We start from the raw sequence: 11,321 nt of genomic DNA, 5'->3' as shown, positions 1-11,321 counted from the left end.
TTTTTACCAAGTGAATGATAAATTATGGATATAAACAGTATCACAAAATGAATAAGATTTTGACATTTGCACAAAGTGTGAGATTTCAAGCATTTAAAATTTGCAAAGATATCCAAAATTTGATAGTACAGTAACCAGGTAGAAGCAATTTGCAGTACATAAATGCTGACTAGAAAAAAATTGCATTTACTATTTGCCTTGCTATTTCTAATTTGAACAAGTGTTAATCCAGAAATACCTAGGAATTAATTAAATAATTTGTATATGCATAAATATACATAACCTGGTGTATATGCATAAATATAAATATCCTGGTGTCATTACATCAATATCAAATATAGGTTAGAGACCTGGTTTTCCAAGACGTTTATGGGACTTTCTGGTTGTAATTTGGTTAATAAAATTAAAATTGAATTTGAAATTACTGCTGGACATAATGGTTATGATGAAGCTACAGAAGTATGGATTAAAAGAGATTTATAATAATTAGATTTTAATTAAAGTAGAAAGTAAACTTTTCTATGACTCTAACATGGCTTTTACAGTTGAGTTCTGATTTGAGTTTAAGTTTAAGACAGTTTCCTCAAGTGTTTTGTCATTAAGAATGCTGAAATGAGACATTATAATTAAATTCTTTCTGTCTGTGCCATGTTACATGAGGAATGTGTTTATTAATGATATCAGAAAAGTATACATGTGGATACATAATTGAGATCCAGTAACAAAATGAGCCAGGCCACTTCAGTGTGTGGATTTTCAGATCAGATCAATAAGGCCAAGATCCAAAGGTAGCATGTACATACGTGAGATTTAATGTGCCCTGGCATAATACATAGACAAATTCATGATACAAATACATCTGGTCTCACCTGAAAGAGAAGTGTAACCACAGGCCTTGCATGTTGCTGGTGGTTATTGGTGTGATTGAGTGCTGTCTATGCCCTGCGCATAGCAAAGCATTCGTAAGAAAGGAGAACATGGCCAAAGCTGCAGATGAGGGGAGTGGTCTCAAGCTCCTCAGGAGGCAGGGTGGTCTTGAAGGTGAAGTGCTGGAGGAGGAAGGTGAAGAAGATGAAGCGCTCCACCCGGTCAGAGCTTCACCTAGATAGGCCCACTTGCCTGTGAAGCACATACACACACAAAGCAGTATTAAAGAAATCAAGCACAATTTTAACATACATTTGTTTTTTAATTACGCTTTGTTTTTATCCAGGAGATTTATTAAGTAGTTGCTTGGTATTTAACATACTGTAGTTGCAGGGTACAAGAACACAGTAGCTCTGAAGAATACATCTCTGGGAAGCCTTGATCTGTACATTTTTATGTTCAAACCGTGAATTCTTTCATATGTTGGTCAGGTGTGTTAAAGCAGGAAGAAAACGTTTATTCTACGTAAGAATGGAAGGCTACATTTGTTTTTTTTTTTAAACACAACCTTCAGAGATTTTCCCTTTAAAAGTTCAAGTTTTAGGGGAAATATCCTGACATACCAATGACATGTACTGAAAGTGAAAGAGAGTGAAAGAGGAAGCATTGTTTATAAATGTATAGACATGTGTAATTAGATGAGTCAATGATGCATTCCCTAGCGTTAGGATTACCCATTACAAACACAACAAATGCATCATTCATCTTCAACTGGGGGCAATGGTAGCTCAGTGGTTAAGGGACTAATAATCATAAGGATGCCACTTCAAGCTTCACCACTGCCAATTTGCTACTGTCAGGCCCCTAAGCAAGGCCCTTAACCCTCAAGTTGTATTCAATCATAATTGTAAGTTGCTTTGCATAAAAAAACATTTTAAAAAAGGATTAGCCAAATATAAAAAGGAATTGTACCTCTCCATCAGGGAAGTTACTTTGGTCAAAATGGTCTGGGTTCTTCCATTTTCTAGGGCCAGAGAGCACAGAGGATAGCAATGCAAGAATTATTGTTCCCTGCAGAAACAGCAAAATATTCTCAGCAAAGAAAATGAGCAAAATTTAACATTCAAGGAACATTATCAGTTAATGACTTTGCGTTGCACACTCTATAAAAACACAACTTATGTACTTTGAGGGTGTGATTGTTGTTAAACTCAGTGTCATGGAGCATAACACGTGGAACAGCAGTTGGACCAAGGTTCATGCTACACTAGGTTCTCATGGATGACTGCATCTGTGTATTTTATGTTCTGTCTGTCATCCAGGGAGGGCCACTGTTGTGGTGGTCTCAATGCCAGCACTAAACAAGTTCCAGACTGTGCTGAACGTGTGAAAATGAAATTCTTTATTAGGATTGTGTTTCTCCTGCAAAAGAGCTGACAGTAATTAGTCAACAGTAACTCACATTGTCTAACAGAAATAATACTTGACTACCACACTCTGTAATCATGACTTTGTTATCTTTGCTGGAATTTGGATATATAATGAAAAAAAATATCTATTTCAGAAAGATTCTATGGGAATGTGTAGAGAAACAAAGTTTAATTGTGTTCCTATACTGATTTCAGTAACTCTGTTTTGAGAGTTTTTTCAGCATGACATTAAATGTACCACAATTTTGTGTTTTCTCACAAAGGGTATTCAATACTCAGTATCATGAACAAAAAATACATATTAAAACATGCACGCTATCTTCATATCAGTGGAGAGAATTTTTCCTCTTCAGTTTGTATAATAAAAGTCCTATGGTGAAGTAACATCTAGTGTTTTCATATACGCCTCTGCTTCAAGTCCTATGATAGCTCTGACCTTTGTATACAGTTTAAATAGATCATGGCGCTTTCCAACTAATCTAGGGAAAATGTAATAGGCCTGTAAGGGACAAAAGACAGAAGTGTCAATGAAAGGAACATCTTGTGCAGATAAAATTATCATTTGCCTAGTCTTCACTGTGCTTTGCATTCATCTGAGCAGCTCCAGTGATAGGTCATAATATTTATTTACATAAACCTCAGTTACAAGGTAATTCTGGAATAGCAAATGTGTAATGATTTCCAAATATAATAAAAAATAAAAGGCACAGGACAGTGTGATGAATACTTAAAAACTATGTTCAAGTCAACAGTAATTCTTCAGAGAAATTTTAGCCTTCTCAGAGCTCTTCAGGATTTTTAATATGTTTGGATAGATTAAACTGGTTGTAATCCACTGTGTATTTTATTCTCTTATTTCATTTCCAGCTAAGTAGTATTGGAAATACTTATACAGAACTCAGTTTGTATAAAAAAGATTGGAATTTTTGGAGTTTTATTTTAACTGTACAAAAAACTTCAAGATACTGTTTGGTTGTAACATTTCCTCAAAGTCAGGATCGAGGCATGAGAAACAAAAGAGAAAAAAAGAAACAAAGCTTCAGGACCATAGCAGATGCTAACAGGCTTGCACTGTTTCCAGCGTAACTTGTGGGGACCATCAATGCAATGTACTGTGGGGACAAGATAAGTGAGAGCAAATGAAAAAAAACAGATGTGTGCAATAATCAATAACCTAGTGATTGAGAATGCGAAAGTGGAAGGGAGCTGACAGTGGTAAGTGTGGGGAAAACAGTCCTGACCAGTGCATGCAGCAGTGCTTAAAGAACTTTGAGCTCCAAATTAACTTGAACTACCAATAAAACAATAATTTAATTTTTTTTTAAAACGCCAATGTTGAAGTCAAAGTGTCCTCAAGCAAAGAAAATATACGGTTATGTAACTCATTACATTGCACTGCAGGAGAGAGCAACACAGTAAAATTATGGTGAGATTAGTTTTACTTGCCTAATGTGTGCCAAAGAAAAGCAGTCTACCATTAAATTTAAATTCATATTAGGTAGGTTATGGTATATTACCTGCCTAAGAGGACTACATAAGACACTGAAGTAAGCATCGGCGGTTTCCATAATTATCTTGAGGTGTGGGTCATCACATTTAAATCTGCAGCCAAAGACAAACAAGCCAATCACACTGTCTACTACTTCAGTTAACAAGTTCAAGTTCAAGTTCAAGTTCGGTTTATTCGTCACATACATAGTCATACACAGTATAACTCGCAGTGAAATGGTGGAGAGTGCTCTGTCCAAACTGAGGAAAGGAAACAGGGGTGCATAGAGAAAAATGTATATATGCAAGATAAATATATATACTCTATGTATGTAACATGTCTATGGGACCGAAAGCAGTGTCTTGGAACTAGAATTTTCTTATCCAATTCTACTGATGAGTAGTAGAAATATTGCATTTATCAGACACTTTTATCCAAAGCAACTTACAATTATGACTGAGTACAACTTGAGCAATTGAGGGTTAAGGGTCTTGCTCAGGGGCCCAACAGTGGCAGCTTGAACCAGCAACCTTCCTATTACAAAGTACCTTAAACACTGAGCTACCACTGCCCCTAAAATACTAAAACGCACCTTTCTTGTCTTCTGATGAATATAACTCAATGACAGACTGGATTACAAGTGATTTATTCCTTGTCAGTTTGATATGGCAGGACATGGGTTCATTTTCTTAGGGGAGGCCGATAATGCTGTGGATCTGGCTAGCTTGTTGCAGTTAAAGCAGCTGGTTTTAGGCAGCTTCCTTACAATTGCCGGTATATTGCCGTCTAGTGCACGTATGAGCCCGTTGGTTATGAGTGTCTGTGTATTTAAAGGCGCAGGATTGAGCATTATAAAATGCATATGCTTTATTGCTGGTAGAAGGCGATTGACAAATGTTTGCGTCTTTGCTAATAGACTTATAAAAACAGCAGTAGTACAGCGCTAAGTGATTCGGAAGGTTAATTTTTAATGTGACCCGATCCGATACTGGGGCTGGTGCAGAGTAAAGAAGCTTTTTAAGCGTTGAAGTACTTGTTTTAGGATGTAACTAGCGAGATGTTTGTGCCCTGAATGAGTGAGGAGAGCGGTGGGGAAATTAAACACAAGTTGGTTTTGTGCGCAGGGCTGAGTCACTTTTTTGTTCCCGCTAAAGGTTTTTTCTGATTATATGAGCCTCTATGATGTAGAATTTCATAGTAGAGGTTTTATTAGGTTTGGTGTGGAAATATTTTTAAAGTTTATGAATTGTATTGTGAAATGACTTATGCGTCGGCGAAGCAGTTTGCAATTGAAACTCAGAACAAGATTACACGCTTATTGTATCTGATTGTTTGTTTTTTAAATAATAATAATAATAATAAGCTTGTAGTTTTCCCTGGCACTACTGGTGTTTTTTAAAAGGCACACGGCCGCACCTGTGACATAAGCAGTGGTTGGCGGTGCTGTCGACGGCTGGGCTTTTAACGGGCGCTGGGTACATATTTGTGACTTATTTTTCCATTTTATACGCAATATTGTTTTGGCCTAATTTGTGGACGCTACCAGTTTGTAGGTGGTAATAGGCTGAGGGTGGATGGACTGCTGCTGCGACCAAAGAGGAAGAGTCATAGCGTCGTGTTGTGGAATACGACGCGGTTTTTGCCTTTTTTGAGGCGATTTGTCTGTCTTACTTTTTATCGTATTTGACGTCTGTCTTTCCAAGTTCTTTCGTGTAGTTTGCTTGAATGGCAAACTCTGAGGCAGGTATATTTGTGTTTTCCCGATTCGGGTAACGCTCCACTGAAATTGGGTACATCATTGTATAGATTGTAGTGCTAAAGGAACTCTGGAAAGTTTGCGTCTGCTATGAGTCAGCACCTTTTTATATTGGCTCTTTCTCCTCATATAATGGTATTATATCTAGTCATCTGACAATTTTTAATTTGTGGAATAAAATCCAATTACATTAATCTTTAAATTGCACATTAGGAACCCCTGTCTTGCTCTCCTTGGCTAATGAATTTGTGGCCTTTTTCTAGAGGTTTTTAATTCCTTGGATGAAATTCCCAAAATGGTGTCGCCTGCTTTTTTTTTTTTTTTTTTTTTTTTTAAATCAATTGCATCTGAACATAACTCTGCCACAGTGCCGAACGGTGTTAAATAGCAATGTATCTAAAGTAGTTTTAATGTTCACCCAACTGCAATGTTTTAAAGTTTAAATTGCAGCAATGGAAAAATGTGAAATTAGAAATAAGCAAACTGTATATTCACAGACACTGGCTTCAGATCAAGTGTTAATGCAAAATTTACATCTATATTTCAAATAAATGCAGTGGATCAAATAACATGCCCATCAAGTTACTGCAGAGGATTTTCTAATTTCTTCAGTGAGCTTGTATAGCTGGGTGAACTCTTTCCCTGTGCCAATCATAGAGTCCTTCAGGGCTTGACGTCCAGCAATCACCACAGCTGGAGTGTTGGCAAACCAGATGTTGACGACAGGGCCATCCATACTTTTTACTGAGCTGGTAAGTCATGCATACGTACGGTCACTTTAAAATAACTTATCTGAATTGCTACACTTCAGTGCACTCAAAACAGCTCACAAAACATTTTGTAAGTACACACCTAAAATCCACCACAAAATAAATATTGGCTGGTGGCTAATGTGAAACATTGGTACAGGTCATTTCATGCGCTTATGTAACTATGTCAGAGGTATTAGAGTCCTGGATTTTGTAATCACTGATAGTTATGTAATAACATTTCAATTCAATTATGTAAAAACATTTAAACTAATGATTTATTAAATCTAGCACTTGAAATTGAGGCTCAGAGTTCAATATTTTTAGTCCAGAGGTGCCAAACAGCTCTAATTCAATTAATTGCCAGGTTTAGTAGGAGTTCCCTGAGACACCATGATGGGTATCATAATCAATGCAAGGGCTACAGACAATACTCGTTTTATGTCTTTCCAAATATATCATGTGACCAAAGGAGATTAAAGTGGTTAAGGTCAAGTGTGGACTTGATAATGCAAAGGGTTCCCATATGTAGGCCTGGTGTGATCAACTGGCAGGAAGGGAAATCAAGAAGCCCTTTGGTGGAAAGCTGCCTAAATACAAGTAACTATGTAGGTGTATAAAGACTGGTGTTTGTGTAGGGGCAGGCAAGAACCTTTTGAGTTCTATGTATTATGTTCAAGAGAGAATTTTTTATGTTAGGGGATTTTTCTTCACATGCATTTTTCTGGTTGAGTTAAATAATGTGTGGTTTCTGCATCTGCACTTTTGTGTTTTGGCACCGAGAGTGAATGAGTGATAAAGAACAGTGGGGAAAAGAGGAAAGAGGCTGCTACTACCACTCTACCATTGAGAGTGTGCCGACTTTCTCCATCTCTGTACGGTATGTTGGCTGCACAGAGGTGGAAAAGAAGAAGCTGTTGAGAATTATAAGGTCAGCAAAAAAGATAATTGGCTGTCATGTGCCTGCCCCCCCCCAGTTATTCAGTCTGCTCCCTTCTGGAAAGAGGTACAGGAGCATAAAAAGCAGGACAAAATAGACTGAAGTTATTTACCTTATGCCATCAGGACTCTTAATTACATGGGACACCAAATGGAAAATTGGCATCAACTTAGCACACAACGTGCAATAACATTACCTCAAGTGCACAGAAATATATAGGACCTGTGTAATGTTCATAACCTTCATCCCAAATCGTCTTCCCTTCTCTCTATTCTGTTCTGTTCTATTCTATTCTACACCAGCAGACCTAATCAAAGCCAAATGTATAGGAGAAAGTAAAATAATAAACATTTTAATAAGTTGACCACAAAAAAAAGAAAGTGATGACTAGTGTGGCTAGGAAATAGTTTTGTGCTGGCTTGTTATTGATATACACTAAAAATGATAGAAACGCCCAGTCTTTGACTCATGGCCAAGTAAAAGATGTGTTCCCAATTGTACCCAAAGACCTATACTTTACTTCAAAATTGCATTTTTTTTCAAGTTTTCTATGACAGCATTAACAAACTGCCTGCGCAAACCGTATTTCCCAGCCACACTAGTTTGATGTTTTAATTCACACAGTTCCTGCTCACCGTTTGTTCATGGATGGATTTTTGGGGAATGGATAATCTTTAATCAAACTTTAAATAATTAAATCTTAATTAGAATGTTATTTCTTGTTGTTTTCTATTTTAAAATTTGATTCGCTATTGTGGCCAAGTGTTCCTTGAATCACAATGCTAGTTGGAGCATGGTTTATATACAGCTGTAGAGTATAACGATTAAAACATATGTTCAAATACAAATATCTGTGCAATCGCACAGTTGTGATGACTTTGATTACTATCATGTAGTTTTGCGAAGCCAGTGTGCGGGAACATTTTCTTTCGATGCATTAGATTTCATTAAGATATATTTAATTAAGCTGAAGAGCACAGTTTTAGATTTTCAATTTCTGCAATAAAAGTGCGATAAACTTTCCCTCTACATCGTTTGAAAAATTGGCGACCGTAATAGAAAATGTAGGCGCTCACTTAAACCGTCAGTGTAGATTGCAGTCATTTACCCTACAGATTTTTTTCTGCAAAGATTGTAGGCTACTGCATCTATCAAAAATGTTAACAATTTATGTATACTATTCAGCTTGTCTTCCTTTGCATATATACACTGCATGGCAAATACAGTGTCTGAATTTTTCTGAATTATAATTTTATAATATTGAATTATGATACTTTTAGAAACAATTATTTACATTTGTTATGATTTACTAAAAAACAGCACTTTTTTAGTCCCAAAGGTGGATCAGTATACTGAAAAATACATGTGTGCTATTTGTGAAAATACGCCCCTATGCAATATTCGAATATCTAAAACTGAAACCAGCAGTCCCAGGCTGTGTGCTGGCTAATTGGCTAACTTACTTACGAACACTACTACAGCTATGCTGCTTACTAAAACAAAGTAACTTGCGTTTCAAACAGATTTATCAGTAAAATAGCAACCAGTTTGTTATCTTTATTAATTATTTTACTATTTTAAAGACATAATTACAAGTTGTACTGACATTTATACACCATTAGCCTGCAACTGTCATTGCTGAACCATCTATGTTGTCTGGCATTTTCAAAAATTTCCAGATGCGAGTAGCTCCTCCTTTTCCGTTTTACATTGCATTATGGGACAACAGTGTCCATTCAAACCATACTCAAAAACCGACCAGTTCTAAGTATGCATCTTGGATTTTTGATTGTACTCAAATTTAACAACTTTAACTACACTACATACTACATACTCAAAACCTAGTTCAGGGCACACCCGAAGATAGCTCTGGTCGTGTACTGGAATTTACATTTACATTTTACATTTATGGCATTTAGCTGAGGCTTTTATCCAAAGCGACTTACAATTATGACTGAGTACAACTTGAGCAATTGAGGGTTAAGGGTTTCAAGTTTCAAGTTCGGTTTATTCGTCACATACATAGTCATACACAGTATAACTCACAGTGAAATGGTGGAGAGTGCTCTGTCCAAACTGAGGAAAAGAAAACGGGTGCATAGAGAAATATAGATATTCTCTATATGTGAAATATATATATGCAAAGATAAATAAATATATATATATATTCTATGTATGTACAAAATATATTAACAATTTATGTACAATATATGTATAATATGATTATATACACATTGTACAATGTATATGGTTGTGTATATACGTACACAATCTACAGAATGTACAGATCCATTTCATATAATAACATATCTACAGTTGTTGTGTAACAAGGTAATTGAATATAAATATATATATACAGATATACAGTTATGTTACATGGTGGTGGTGGTCCCCACAGTTTATCAGTTTCCCTGATTCAGGGCCCGAATGGCCTGTGGGAAGAAGCTCCTCTTCAGCCTCTCTGTCTTGGTCTTCAGGGAGCGAAAGCACCTCCCTGACCTCAACGGAGAGAAGTAGTATGTTAGTATGTTATCTGTGTATATGTTGCATACTGGAAGAAATATTTTGATTTCATACGGTATACTGATTTGGGGCCCAATCAGTACACGAATAGTATGTAGTAAGCTTATTTCGAACACAATCCTAGTGTGTCCCAAATAATTGTGGAACAAGTGCCAAGCTTGGTCGGATGTGCCAGGTGAGATGTAAATGAAGCTTGGAGGAGAGTGGTCCAGGCATGTGAAGTAATAAAATGATATTGTAATGAGAACAGTGTTTTAAGGATAAATAAATAAATAAATAACACACCTTACTTATGGAGCTAATGGTAGCAGAACTGGATAATTGTATAAATAAAGTAATAAAATATTTGGGAGTATCTTAAGGTTAAGAGACCTTTTTTGGTCTGTATGTGCAGATCACTCTGAACTGTTCCTTTGAGAAATATCGTCATTAGTACTGGGAAAAGATCATCTTTGTTACAAGACTTTGAGAAGTTCTGTCGTTAAAAAAGGTTCATTGTCTTACCAAGGACATAGTGGTGGAGGAGAAAGACTTTATTTTGCAGTCAACATCATCTTTGTTTAAAAAACGAGGCAAATCCTCCAATGGGACATAATGGTGTCAAGTTGCAACTTGCATAATTATGCATCTCAATTTACATATATTGAATTATGTATGTTTGGATATAGTGGTGGAGATTTCAAACACTTGTTCGTAAAGAAGGTGGGGTGATTACATAATCATTTCTGAAAACTGTATAAAAACATGTGTTCTTTGTGTGATTGTTAGATATATTCCAGACTATCCCTTGTTTGTATGTTATGTTGAGCTCAGAAAAAAACATGGGACCTGCTATTCTCTTCAATTCATTCTTGAGTTTGCATCTTTATTTTCTATTTGAGCATACTTAATAAAATTACTGGAATGTAGGAAAAATCTAGGAACCACACGATTCAAAGATATGACGCAAGCAGGGAAAAGGACAAGACGCAGCAGCATCCACCAAAATTCACTCATGATTTTTGACTTTATAAATAAAGTAGATATAAAGATTGTTAAAGTACTTTCTACAGGAATAGCCTTTATGTAGTTGTGTAAATATGTGAAGAGTAACAGAATGTTTCCGTTTAATGTACACGGCTAACATTCTAAATTAACGTTACATTAAAGTGTGCTATTAATATTAGGAACTGAACAGAGGTAACATGCTAAGAAGTCAACAGGTTAGCTTAACTGAAGCACAGTTAACTTCTTTTCAGGTGGGGTTATTATCATGCTAATTGATTGCTCAGATTCTAAAATCAGATTCCATCGTGTTTAAAACCCAAATAGAAACAATATGGTGGAACATTACTTCCATGTAGGTAGGTAATGGACTAATTAAGTTAGCTCTCAGATAGTTCTTTGGTTTTGTGATAGCAAGCTTAACATTACACTAATTTGCTGCCAGATTCTAATAGCCATCTCCTCCCCTATCTGCGTGCCTGACAGTGTGTTGAAGATAAATTATGAAGGCAATATGTAGATATCTAGACACTGATGTCTAACACTGTAATGAGACATTTCATTAGCTACAGATATCTAAAGG

Source organism: Electrophorus electricus, chromosome 17 (genome assembly GCF_041902795.1).
Source record: "Electrophorus electricus isolate QZ-2024a chromosome 17, ASM4190279v1, whole genome shotgun sequence".
Taxonomy (NCBI): domain Eukaryota; kingdom Metazoa; phylum Chordata; class Actinopteri; order Gymnotiformes; family Gymnotidae; genus Electrophorus; species Electrophorus electricus.
The sequence above is the reverse complement of the archived record's forward strand: the minus strand, read 5'-3'. Positions refer to the sequence as shown.